The 13,138-nt window shown below is 37.2% G+C and overlaps 1 protein-coding gene across 6 annotated transcripts in view; it reads left to right on the top strand.

The window, feature by feature from the left end:
- CSRNP3 (cysteine and serine rich nuclear protein 3) overlaps positions 1–13,138 on the top strand; it is a 106,988-nt gene that overhangs the window by 36,256 nt on the left and 57,594 nt on the right. The window contains exon 3 of one of the 6 annotated variants that reach the window (XM_074593596.1): positions 9,129–9,219. The exons of the other annotated variants lie outside the window; for them this stretch is intronic. The gene's annotated coding sequence lies outside the window, so the exon portion shown is untranslated. The remainder of the gene's footprint in view (positions 1–9,128; positions 9,220–13,138) is intronic. 6 annotated transcript variants of the gene reach the window in all.

The following is a 13,138-nucleotide window of genomic DNA, read 5'->3' as shown; positions in this document are numbered from 1 at the left end:
GCATTTATATGTGTTTGTATACATATATACGTACAAGTGCAGTAAATGTGGTAATGGCATACAGAAATGTTGAATGATATTTTAAATGTAACAGAATGCTGCAGAATGGAAGAGTGAGAAGCTACAGGGTTGTACACGTGTTGTTGACTAGGTTCCCAATCACGGTAACTGAAGAAATTAATCTGTCTCTCTCCCCCTAAGGTTTAGGGATTTGTGTGAATCAGGCACTTGTTTTCTACTCAGATGCCTGCACGATATATGCAGGAAACAAATTAATTCATGCCATTCATGTTAAGGAGAGGTGATTTGTGCTCATTTCTTTGTTCCTTGAAGAAAGTTTACTCTTGCTCATTGATTGTTTGCTAGTCATTTTACTGGAGTCAGCATTTCACTTTGTTTTAGATCAGAACTTTTTTTCTAAATTCATGGTTAGGGAAGTTAACAGGTGAATTCATGCTGGCCCAAACTTTATCTCAGGTGCAACTGGAAAATTTCTTTAGTTTATGTCAGTTAACCTTCTGTGGATTGCTGAAGCATGTTACAGACCAACTATGCTTACCCCTGCCATTAAATATAGTCCATAAGCAAAGCAGGGGGGTGGGGCTGTCAGTGAAGTCGTTCAACGGGTCTGGAAACTGCTAGGTGCAATCATGTTAAAACTGAGTTTTATATTTAAGAAATATTCTAGGAAAGCATAGGGAACACCAGTACCTGTTTGCTCTATATTCAAAATATGTGTACGTAATTATTTGAAAGAATACATTAAAGCAACAAAGTGAAAAATGTAACTTAAGGAAACTAGCTGAAAACAAAAGGAAGTTGCTTAAATTTCTCTATAAAACTCAATTCAAGGCTTCTGAGATTAATTTTTTTTTTTAAGATCTGAATACTTCCACATTCACATTGCTGCTTTTCATATTATTCATGGTTAAGCTACTCAGTTTGCTCACCTGCAGTGAGGCCAGCCCAAGAATGTTCCTGTGTATTACGATTATTTTCTTTTCAGTAGGATGGCCTCTGCTTAAAGGGCAAATGGTTGCAGTAAGCCCGTCCTGTCAGTTAGTAATTACGAAGTGTCAAGTGGTTCCAGTGAAAGGCAGGAAGAACTCCAGTGTGTGGAGTTGGTCTGTGCTTTGGCTCTGCGAGATGAAGAGTGAAAGGCTCTTGTAGCCTTTGTTAGTCAAGAGTAGAGTTTTATTTTACTGAGTTTCATGTCACAGGGAAAGAACCTGCAATAATGTTTGGCATGGAGCTGGACCACCTTGGGTAGGGGCACAGGCCTTCAGATTATAATTCTTTTTCTGAACAGCATATGTAAGAGACAGAAACTAATGGCAATATTGATTTTTAAAGTGATTTGCCTCAGTTTAAAATACCAAAAAAGGGGTCTCAGGAATACTGAGAACACTGACCAAAAGTCCCTCCAGGGTAGCTCAGACATGTAATCAAAGAAATTCAGTCCCCTTAAGCAGAGACTTGTACTGAATGTTCTGGGAAGGGTCTGTCTGCTGTTAATGTAGCCAATATGTAGAGCAGGAGTAATAAATACTCTTGCTTTACAGAATCTGATAGGATTATTAAAAACAATAATCATACCTGTTGTTGTAAGATTCTTTGTTAGATTTGGGGACCTGCTTGACTCCTTAGTTAAATTCACTGAAGCATTTCCAGCATGAAAACCTAACCCAGCAGACATTTTCCATTATCCTGTTATGTCATGACTGACTTCAGTTTTTACAGTTTCTATGGCAACTGTGATTTTTGATTGGTAAAGAATAAAGTGGTAAAAGATTTTTATTTTTTTTTTTTTGGACTGTACAGTATTTTTCCATCAAAGGAGTAGAGTGAAAACATCGAGATATTTTTTGCTTATCAGTATTGTAATTGAATTGCTGCCTAAATGTGGATACCTGTTTGTGGCAGACTCCACATACGCTAATTTTTCAGATAGAACAGATTAGCAAATAGCCCTATTACAGTTGCCAAATAACTTTCTGGCAAATTAATGATAATTTATACTTACAATTTAAAACATTTTTCAAATCACGTAGATACTTACATTCCCATGTTAACCCTTAAAGAAATGTACTTATGAAGACATGGCTCAAAGGAGCACACCAGGTTGTTTTCTGAGATTCTTTGGCAATTTTTGCAAGTCATCAGCAAAATGGTACTTGGGAACTAATTACAGAACTTCATTAGGTGGGAGTCAAAAAAAAAAAAAAGGAGAGAGGAACAAGAACATGACTTACTGGATTATAAGAGAACAGAGAGGGGGGTCAGAATGCACAGGTTAACAATTAGTGGTTACTGGGGAAATACAGAGAGGAGCTAATAAAGAGCTGATCAGGGTGGGAAGATGGCTTGTTGGCTGTGTCACATATGAAAGAAAAGAGAGAAGGAGGTTCCCCGAGACAAGAAGAGCTTGACAAGCAACAGGGTGTTTTTCAGTAAGAGCAAGAAAGCAATGGTAACAGATTTTACTTGGTAAATATGTCAGTTTGCAGAAAGGGCTACAGATTGGCTGGCTCATAACTGGGAAAAGAGGGAGGGCTAATGAGCAGAATGAGAATGAGCCAGCTTATCAAGATCAAAGGAATTTAATGCTCCAGCAGTTTGCAAAGTCTTAGTCAGTGAAAGTGACTCATCCTTTTTCACTACATTGATGTGTGCGGAACATATTTCAAAAACACATTAGACAATGACTGGGTAATGTTGGTTGGGATTCTATGACACTTCCGGATCGTTTCTGCATTCATTAGTTAGAGAAAAGCCCCTTGCACTAAGAATATATGTATAAATCCTGGTCCATATTCAGCAGTACATACTGTCAGCGTGTCTGGAACCAGCTTTTGCAGGCAAATCTGGGATCCCTAGTTCAGTATGATGTTAAGACAATGTATAAAATGATATTTACTGATTGGCTCTTGTCTGTGAGATTTTTCTAAAAATTAAACACGATGGTTGCATTTTGTCCTTGATTTGTGATGCAGAATAAAAATTAGATTCACAATTGTAATAGTATACCAGATTGAGTCTTAGCCACTATTTTAGACTTTTTATTGCACTTGATGTCTCTAGATGCTATTACAATATGCAAAATAATTTTAATAACTTTACAGTCTAATTTATAGACCTAGAATGTGAGGTTTCTTTTTTCTCACCTGTGACATGTGCATGCAATTTTAGAAACACAAAATCATGATGACTATGTCTCTCTTGATTAAGAGGAATGTATGTAAGCCTGCAGTCTTTAAAATCCTTTCAGAAGTTCTTTTCAGCTAAATTCTACCTTGGATTAGAACTAGTTTTTCCCAACATCCTTTTCCAGAGAAACCATAAGGTTGGGATGTAGATGGGCTTTATTTTAGTGAAGATTTGCTCTATCGTCTTTGGCAAATAATACCAGAATTTTAAAACGTGTTTCTAAGGGTAAAAACCTTAGCTGTCTTGGGTAATAAAAGTAGCTGTCCTGCTCTTCAGACATGAAGAAGCTTTATGACAACATTTGGATACCAGTGAAAGGTGTGGGTGGCCTGATACCACTATATTAGCTTCTGTAGAGAAATCATTGATGAATCAAATCACAAAGGAGGGAAAAATGGATTTTTCTGTTACCAGGTTATAACTTCTAATAGGTTCATTTCTGTCTGAAAAATTTTCTTCATGCTTACTTTCTCAAGACTGCTCTATCCTAACACTAGCTTTTATTCCGTGAAAATCCCATGTCCCTTCAGCAGCTTTCTTTGAATTTGCTTTATGTGCTCTTACAAAGCAGGTGAAGCTTCAGAAAGACTCTTACAATATCCTGTCTTATCTAGTGCCATGCTTTGTTTCATACATTTAGTACATATTCTGCATTTTATACAGGTTTATAGCTTTTACTACAGTCTTTAAAGATGTTTTGAAATTTAAAGCCTAGTTAGAATTAGTGCTTTTAAGAAACTATATTGTCTTATTGTCCATTACTGTAAACTTTATAATTAATTCAAGCACGTACCACCCTCAATACATGAGCCATTGGGTGGTGTTTTCTCCTTCCTGAACGCTGCTCTGCTGTTCTTTGCTCACACAAGCGATTGATTTAGCAGTAGGCATGACTGAGGGCAGTTAACACTGGAAGGACAGCGACATAAAGGCGCAGGTTCTACTCATAGTAGATCTTCTTTTAGAGGTTCTCTCCATCCAATGGCTTGCTCCTGTTCAAGAGGTTTTCCCTATCAGTTGATAACGGATTACAAAACTGTTGTTTGTGTGACCCTGCTGTAAGAGATCTTAAGTCTTTAGCAGTGTGCTGGGAACAGTCTTCTGTGTGGTTTTTGTTTGGTTTTGTTTGTTTGTTGTTTTTTTTAATAGACTAGCAGTTGTACTTACAAGCAGAATTAACAAGCAGATGAACTTAAGAGTTTTGTCTCTTCTTGGTGCTTCATGATGAAACTCTGTTCTAATGCTTACAAGAAAGATGCAACTGTATCTTATCTGTGTTTTCAGTATTATCAGCCTTTAGTGATCAAGAGTTTTCTATTCTGATTTTTATTGGGCCATTTGTATTGTACTAGGACTTTTTGGCCCTGTTGGGCCTGGACTTGGACCTGTAAGATGAAGTCCTGTATCTGCAGAAAATACAGACAGACTTCCTCAGATACTTTATAGTCTTACAAGACAGCAAGCATATAGAATAAATGTAGAACTGTAGGGAGGAATGGATCCATGGAAATTACTGACCCGTAAGCAAAAAATTAAAGAACTTTGATTGAAACATCAGGAGAAAAAGAAAAGTATTCTGCCTTCTGGAGGCTATACTGGCTTCTTGCTTTCTTCTTCCTCTCTACACCAGCTTCATCTCCCACATGTATTATAGTCTTGCCATTTGCTGAGATGTCCTGGTGCTCATGGCAATCCACTGGTGTGCGCCAAGTATGAAGCGTATTGAAGATCCTGATCCTTACAGGAATATAAAGACACCAAGTATCTATCAGTCCTCCCCAAAATATCATAGTGACATTTTCAGCTCCAGTTAGGAGAACATACGCACTCTATTATTTCTTTGGAATTTGTCAATTCGGTGAAGTGAAAAGAGTGACACCAATTGTTTGATTTTTGCTAAAGCTCTGATGGAAACCAGACAGCTTTCTCAGAACTTTCTCCATTCCATGACAGCTTGGCTGTTTGGCTTCCCAGCAATCTTGCTGTGGCGTCTTGTGTTCATCTACCAGTTGTTTTGAGCTTGTAAGAGTAAAGCAAGTGAGGGGACACGATTCTTCATTGATGCTGTTCAATACTATTGATTATCATTCTTCTGTTCACTAAATATCATATAATCATAGAATCATTATGGTTGGAAGAGACTTTTGTTGGTGTTTTGATTGTGTATGTGAATACTGATGTTACCCGACTGCAATATATTTGTAGCACTAATAGCATTAAGGTGTGGGTAGCATCCAGACCTTGAAGCTTATAGTTCAGAGTTTTCATAATCCCTGTAAAAAACTAAAATTAAATAGATAAGTAGCTGGTTTAGTCTGAACTCACATAGTAGTGAAATTACTCTGTTCTAAAGGGGAAAAACCATTTAGCAGTTGTCAAGGACATTGACTTGTCCTGTTATTTCCCAGTTCACTATCAAAGTCTATTAGAGTCTTTTTGCATTTTAATGAATTCATCACCAACTATGTATGCCCCAGAGTCATAGTGGTGAGAAAGGGGTTTTCACCATCAGACTGACTGAAAACTACACCACTTCCTCCCAAGTGAGGCTTTAACTGTTATTAGCTGCGCTCCAGCCTTCTGACATGACTGGGTTTCACTGTGTACTTGTGTGCAAAATAATATTGCGCCAACCCATTAACTCCCACTTGCAATGAATGTACTGAATACACTGTCAGAGAACTTGCTGTGTGTTTGTCAAAGGCAGCTTAACCTGTGAGTGCTTTCTGAACTTCTGTGTTACTGGGTTGCTCTGTATAAATATAAATATTTTTCTTATTTGCAACTTCTTGTAAAGTTGATTGTCTCCATTTTGGAGACTGTAGGCTTGAGATGCAGACCAAGGATAGATTTTTAGTACTGAAAATTAGGTTTTGTGTGTTTCCAACTGGTTAGCTGAGTAGTTTGTCTACGCAAGGATATTAGGGGATACTTTTGAAAATGTTAAAGCCTGCGTTATGTTTGTCAGTAAACTAATAGCAATTCCAAGCGCTTCTTTAGCTCTTCCTTATTTTAACTGAGGCATGGCTGTATTTGTACATCACCTGCTAGCAAAAAAGGGAGCCATAGGCAGTGGTCATCTGTAGAGCTACAGTTCAGCAGTGGTTACTATGGAAACTGTACATGACCTACATTTTACCAAAAAGTGATAAAGTTTCTGTGATTTATTTTAATTTTTTTTTTATAATGAAGCACACCTATTGATTTAAACTACTGTTTTTCATCTTTTACACCTTGTTTTACTCAAGTAGTATTCTTAGTTTTGAATGATTAGTGTGGAATCGACACAGAAATCTTGGAGCAGAGATACCATTTCATTGTTACACTACTATTTAAAATTAGCACAAACTGTTACCTTTGCTGTCATATCTAATTGTATGTTCTTAGGAAGAAGGTAACACAATTTGATTAATTACAGTGTGCATAATAATAATGTATTATTTATATAGCTGCAGCGGATGGTCTATAATGGCTTCAGCAGAAAGAAAAATTAACAAGACTGAGCCTATTTGACTAACATTACAAGTCAGTAGGCTACTGTGTGAATAAAGTTACTCAAACTATTGGACATTGAGTAACCATCAAAAATGCTTCTGGATTTAGTAATTTCAGCTGCTTGTTGCTGTGAAGGAAGTGAGAATTTTCTCAAAAAATGAGAATATACTGCAGACACTGTTAGAGAAAAGAGCAGCTGGAGGAGAGGACAATGTGTGACATTGGAAATAAAGCTTCAGTTGGCATTTTAAAGATACATTTCTCACAATGAGATTTAACACAGAAGGGTAAATGTTTGGCTCAACCAGGACAAGCAATGCCTAATGAAGTCATTAAATGTTGTGATTTTGTCTAGAACTTTGGCAGATGAGCCAGGCCTGGATTTTCAGAAAATATAGTTAAAATAGATTCTCAGAGAAAAGATTTGCATTTACATTTTTTTTTTTTAATTTGGGTGGCTTTGTTGGTATTTAGGTAAAAACCCTCTTCTACTTTGAATTGTTTATTCACACTTCTTATTATTCATGATTCACTTATTCAATTATTATTCACACTTTGTAGTGTGAAGGAATCTTTAGTTTCACAGAAATTAAAGACAGAGAAAAGCTAAAATGTAGACTTGTTTGGGACCAAATATATTTTCCCTCATTACTTTATGGATCACCTACTAATTACTGAACCCTCTCTCATAGCCATCAGAGTCTATCATGACATTTGGTGGGACTTCTAGAGGCTGAGGTGGGATATACAGATCCATAACTGCCCATATGTACAGTCCTTCCTCACTGTTCACATGTACAAGATCATATGCATCTGCAGCTGATGCTGAACCACCTCCCGATTTCCTCTGTATTTCCCAGTTTCTCTTCTCTGCCCACGCATCTTTTGTAGCCCTGTTTACGGCTCTGAAGTTCATACAGCCTGCTCAGTACTGTGTGGCACACTACGCTCCATCACTTCAGTCATGTGTTATTAGATTAGCTACCAACTCATTTGTCTGCTTACCTCAAAAAATAAAACATTTTTTGTTACCTTCTTCCCTCTCCAGAAAGCTCGAGTTGTATGCGTTGCGTCCATCTGCCTACACTGACACATGTGAACAGCAGCAGTAGTATTGGCAAGAAATATTAATTACTTGTGTAAAACAGCCAATACTAAATGCGTTTGGGAATTGATCTATCATCTTTATGATGCAGACTTCAATTATCACCTAAACTTCCTGTATCATGATCAAAACCTTTGTTTTCCCAAATTATTTTGATCCTAAGAAATCTTAAGCATGACTTAAATAGAGAACGGTGCAACAGCAAGTGTTGCACCACTGATGCTCAAGGTTATGGCAAAGACGGCGTGTAGGAATTGTATGCCCAGAGAGTGATGGCCTGTGCAAAAGGAGGATATGAAAATTGCCAGAGGACTAACTGGAGTCTGTACCAAAGCTTCTTCGTAATCACATTGTTGTGAACTAGCTGTGGGCACAAAATACCTTCCAGGCACGTTTGAAGTCTCTCTCTCTCTTCTCCCCATGAGCCTGTCTCCAGCTGTGCTCAATCTCCAGTGCCACAGAAGGAGGTGAAAAATGATCAGTCGAGGTGTAGAAATGAGATTCTCCATTCAGAAATGTTGAAATAAATATTCCTTTCCGATCCTCTGCAAGTTGAGCTGAAATACTAATCAAGATAAGATCCTGACGTTATTCTAAAGCAGGATCACAAGTATTAGGGCCAGAACCGAAAGTGACACAAACAGGCATCTGTAATGGCAAAGCCAGAACTGTCACTGCCTTGTGCCACTAGTCCATTCTCCCTTTTCTACAGCCACGTCCCCGGGTGTGCAGTATGGATCAAGTGTTTTTTTTCAAAAACTATATCCAAAAATGTCTTTTAGAAAGATATCAAACCTTGCTTTAAGGACTTCACCAGATGGCAAGTCTGTCACCTGCCTTGGTAAGCAGGATTAATGTTTAATTGTCCTTGTTGTTACTGAATTTTGTTCTGTGCAGTGAAATACACGGAGGTTTTCAGGCTCCCTGTTGTGTCAGAGCAGAAGTAGCTCATGTGTACTAGAAGCCAAATGTGCATACTGGCTGTGCGCTCAAAGGTCTTATGATCGTTTATACTAAAAAGTCAGGTCTGCTCTTCTGAGCACTATAAAAAAAAAATTCTATTTGATAAGTTAATCAATAATTGTTTGCAATAATTAAATATTTTGGTAAAATAACTTCTGTGGCTTACTCATACGTGTGACTCACATGCTGTTCTGACTCTTTTTTCCTCTAATACGGTAATTGGTTTCCTTGCAAACAAACAGAATTTTCTGTTTATTCTGTGAGTGTGCATAAGGCGTTGCCAATACTTTGATAGAAATTCTAAAAGTTTGTTGGTATCATTTTAACAGTAATGAGACGTGAATTTCATTTTTTTAAGGACAGATTAAGGAAATGTCTACAGACTGAAAACATGATTTCAGAGGTCTAAAAATCTCCTGAGAGAAACTGGCGTTCTTTGAGATCACAAGGTCAGTAGTACAGTAGCAGTTATTCACGTGCATATATCTATACAGTTATGCAGGTCCAATTTTAATTTTGTACCATTTAATGGTACAAAAGATGATCTTATATTTTACATCTCTGCAGAGATTTTATTAGCAATTTTGGAACAACATTAGTAAAAAAATCCAATTGCCAGTTGCAACCTTATGTTTAAAAATGCTTAAAATTCGAGCTAAAAGCCATTGGATTAGTATACATCAGCAGCTTCCAAAGTAATTAGATTTATACAAGAAATGTGTTCCTAACTTGTTGCTTGTGTTTGTAAATGAATGAATTATTGCACATTTGCATCTTTCTTCACTTGCTTGCAAAAGTATAAGCTGCCTAATATTTTGGAAAAGAAAACACAAAGGTATCTGAAGAGGTATTTTCAAAGCTTGTATTTTAATTTGTCACATCATGATGTGACTTAAGTTTTCCAAAGGCTGGAAGTAATGGATATGATTTGTTCAGCCACAAAGAGCTAGCCAACACATCTCAAGTAGTAAATGTGTTCAGAGAACTGTGTGTAATCAGTACAATATTTTAATAACATCACAAAGTAATTTAAAATGCTTGATAAATAGCAAGAAAATGATGATAGCATCTTCTCTTGGATAACGTGTTCATAATTTGTTGTAATCTTTGCTCGGATACTGGAAAACATGTATAAATTATCCTTTAGGTGTTTGTAATTAGAATGTTATTTCTAAATGCTACATGTACTGATGAAGGAAATATCAGAAAGCAGGAGTGTAGCTAACTCTTATCCTGAAGGGTCTGTTTGGATTATGGGTTAACCGTGATATGAATGCAGACCTTAAACCTGTCTTTTCATGAATGACTGTGGGTCTAAATGTAGTGGTATGCTGCTTATGTACAGCATCACGTGGACATGCACATGTGGTCCATGACCACATAGTCACTGATCTCCTTTTCCTTTTTACCTTGTTGAATGTTTTTATAGCCTGACACAAATGAACTTTGTATATGATTTCTTTTTACCTTATCTGGATTATCCTTATCACACATTACAGAAGGCAGTTGGAAGTTGATTCTCTTTCAGTAGCTTAAGCCTTATATTATGTTGTGTCTGATTTTGATTATCTGATGAGTTTCTACAGTGAAGAGGAAGATGCACGCTGCTTAATGAAGGCTCACTTGGCCCAACTTTCCTCATCTTTAGTGCATAAGGGAAGATTAATTCATTAGAATTTTTGCATAATATTCATTTAAGAAAGAATAACACTTTCGATACTGAAATATTTTTCTTTTGCTATACTCAAGTGATGTGAAGTGTGTTCCTCTTATTTGTGTGCTTAGCCTGCAGTAAGGTGGAACTATAATGAAAAAAAAAAAAATCAGTATTGCTGACTTGAGATGGCCTATTAAGTTAGATTGGTAATGCTGCAGGAACACTTCCCAAATGATCCTTGGTGTTACTGTTGTTCCACTGCTGGGTGCAATTAAAAGTGTGATTTAGAAAGGTAAATAGACCAATATTCCTTTAGTGGCTGCATCAGAGAAGGGGGGTGTGGGGAATTTTCAAGTACTGAGTAATTTACATTGAGGCAACCTGAATAGCTCACGGTTAATTTGTGCCCTTCTCTGGACAGGTAGGATATATATGTAAAATCTTGGGAAAACCTTCAGAAGCGTGTTATGTTTGTGTTGCAGTATAATAACTTCAAGTGGTTTTAAATTATGTATATAAATAAATCTTGCAACATAAGGCCTAATCATACAGTCATTGTTGAAGAAAAACTTTTGAAAATGAGGCTTAGTGTCTATATGATAATGCTGTATGTGTGACTTTCTTTTCAGGGTTCTGGTGATTTTTTTTTTTTTTTTTTTTTCCTTTTCTCCCCTTCCCCCCTCCCCCCTTCCCCTGGTGACTTCATTAACTCTTAACGGGTTTTAGGGATCAGAGGAGGCTTGGCGAGGACTCACTAGCCATAACAAATCTGTAAAGAAGTCTGGCAATTACTAGCTGTGCAAACATATAGAATTCTTTGCATCATTCCTCCATAGCATAACACTGGCAATCGCCAAAACCAATGCACTAAGTTCTGTTCTGTTCTGTCAACAAACTGTAACATAAATTCATATTAAAATTCATTTTGATTCGAATCTTTAATATTTATGCAAAAGGAAAAACGTATTAGGATTTCTTAAGAGTACATGATTTAGGAATCTAAGCCTCATTTTTAGCAGAATGAAGGCTTGTCATTCAGTTGTGTATTTATATCAAATTTCTGTAAAGTAACATTGTGTCACATTGTTCAATCTGTTCTTGGTAAGAGTAATATTTTACAGCTCAAAGGTACTGTAAAGGAAGCAGGTCTAACATAACCTCATTTTACTAGATAAAACTTGCCCTGATCTTGCTTATCATATATTAGCATTTATTGTTTCGTTCAACATGGAAATAAGAAAAAAAAAAAAAAGCAACCTAGACCAAATGCAAACGGCGGGATTGTTTGTGGAATGCAGCTGCACATGATAAGTAGGCCCCATGCTGCCATTTGCGTGGAAAGTCTGTGTCTCAGACTTGGTGAGTTGAACTTTTGGAGTCGCTTGCAAAACATTTACAAAGAAGGAAGATTGTTATCTGCTTTTGTACAGGTAACATCCAGGAGGGCCTTTCACTCACTGACAAATCTGTGGATAAAGCGAAGGACCCTAAGCAGCCCCCATAGGGTAGCCCCCCATTCCTGTAGCAGTCTGGACTGCCAGTCTTCCTGCCTTCTGGTAACGCACAGCCACTGGGTACAGGAGTTAGTGTTCTCATTCATCGCCATGGATAAACATTTAGATGAGAAGACAGTTTTCTCCCTTCTGTTTTTCTAATTCTCACAATAATGCATGTAAGAGGAGAACGTGATTCTTGACTTACCATGTGATTTGATAAGAATCTTAGACTTGTTTAAAAATTGCCTTTTTAATAAACAAAATGCTTCACTTATTTCAGTAAGCATGAAAAAGTGCGTCAGATTTCTGCAATTAATTTCTTAGATGCCTAAATGTTACTGAACTGGCAAAACTTGTTGATACAATTGTACCTAAATTTCTGGGTCATCATCAGACACTGGAAGACAGTTACTGCCCACTGCTAATTCCTGGTTATATCTGCTATTGTAATCCTGCAGTGTGAAGCCAAGCTTTTGTTGTATTGTTCTGATTTGAGAAGTGGAGGAAGGAGAAGAGGTCCCACCGCCTCCCCACTTCTCCCTCTGGTACTCGGAATTAGGTTTCTGGACTATTTAAGAGATTGGTTGAACGGGGTTTCCTTTCCCAGGCTTTATTTAGTAAATAACATCAGTAACTGATCTAATACCTGAGACGATAGCATAAATAAATAACATTATAACAGAAGTTATCTATTTTTTTTGATGTTTTTTCTCCTTGCCCTTCCTTTTGTGAAGGGGAATTTTGTTCTGTGTTCTTTTTAAATGGCGGGTTAACTGCTGTAATAATAATTTAACCTCAGATAGGTGGGATTTGCACAGAATTAAAATGAAAAGTTTTTGCAAAGGCTTTTGTGTTAACCAGTTAAGTTTAAAGTAGCTTTAGATGTGCTTATTCTGCAGTTGTTTCATGACAGACTACAGTCTGCCAGTTCAAGCGCCTTGTCGCTTCTGTGCCTTCTTCCACGCTTTGTGGACACCCCCTCTACACTCCCCTTCCCACACAGTGTCAACAACTTGCACTTAATTTCTCCCTGTGGATCAGCCCTCATCAATGGAAAAATAAACCAAAACAAAACCCAAACCAAGAACCATCTACAACTCTCGAAACAATTCTGCATTTACAAGGTCTGAATGGGGATGGGGATGAAAAATGTACATATTCCAGTCTCCATCCACTCTTTTAAATGGAGGGGAGTGGAGAGACAGCATAAATCAC

The sequence above is a fragment of the Larus michahellis genome, chromosome 7 (assembly GCF_964199755.1).
Source record: "Larus michahellis chromosome 7, bLarMic1.1, whole genome shotgun sequence".
Taxonomy (NCBI): domain Eukaryota; kingdom Metazoa; phylum Chordata; class Aves; order Charadriiformes; family Laridae; genus Larus; species Larus michahellis.
The sequence above is the reverse complement of the archived record's forward strand: the minus strand, read 5'-3'. Positions and strand labels throughout refer to the sequence as shown.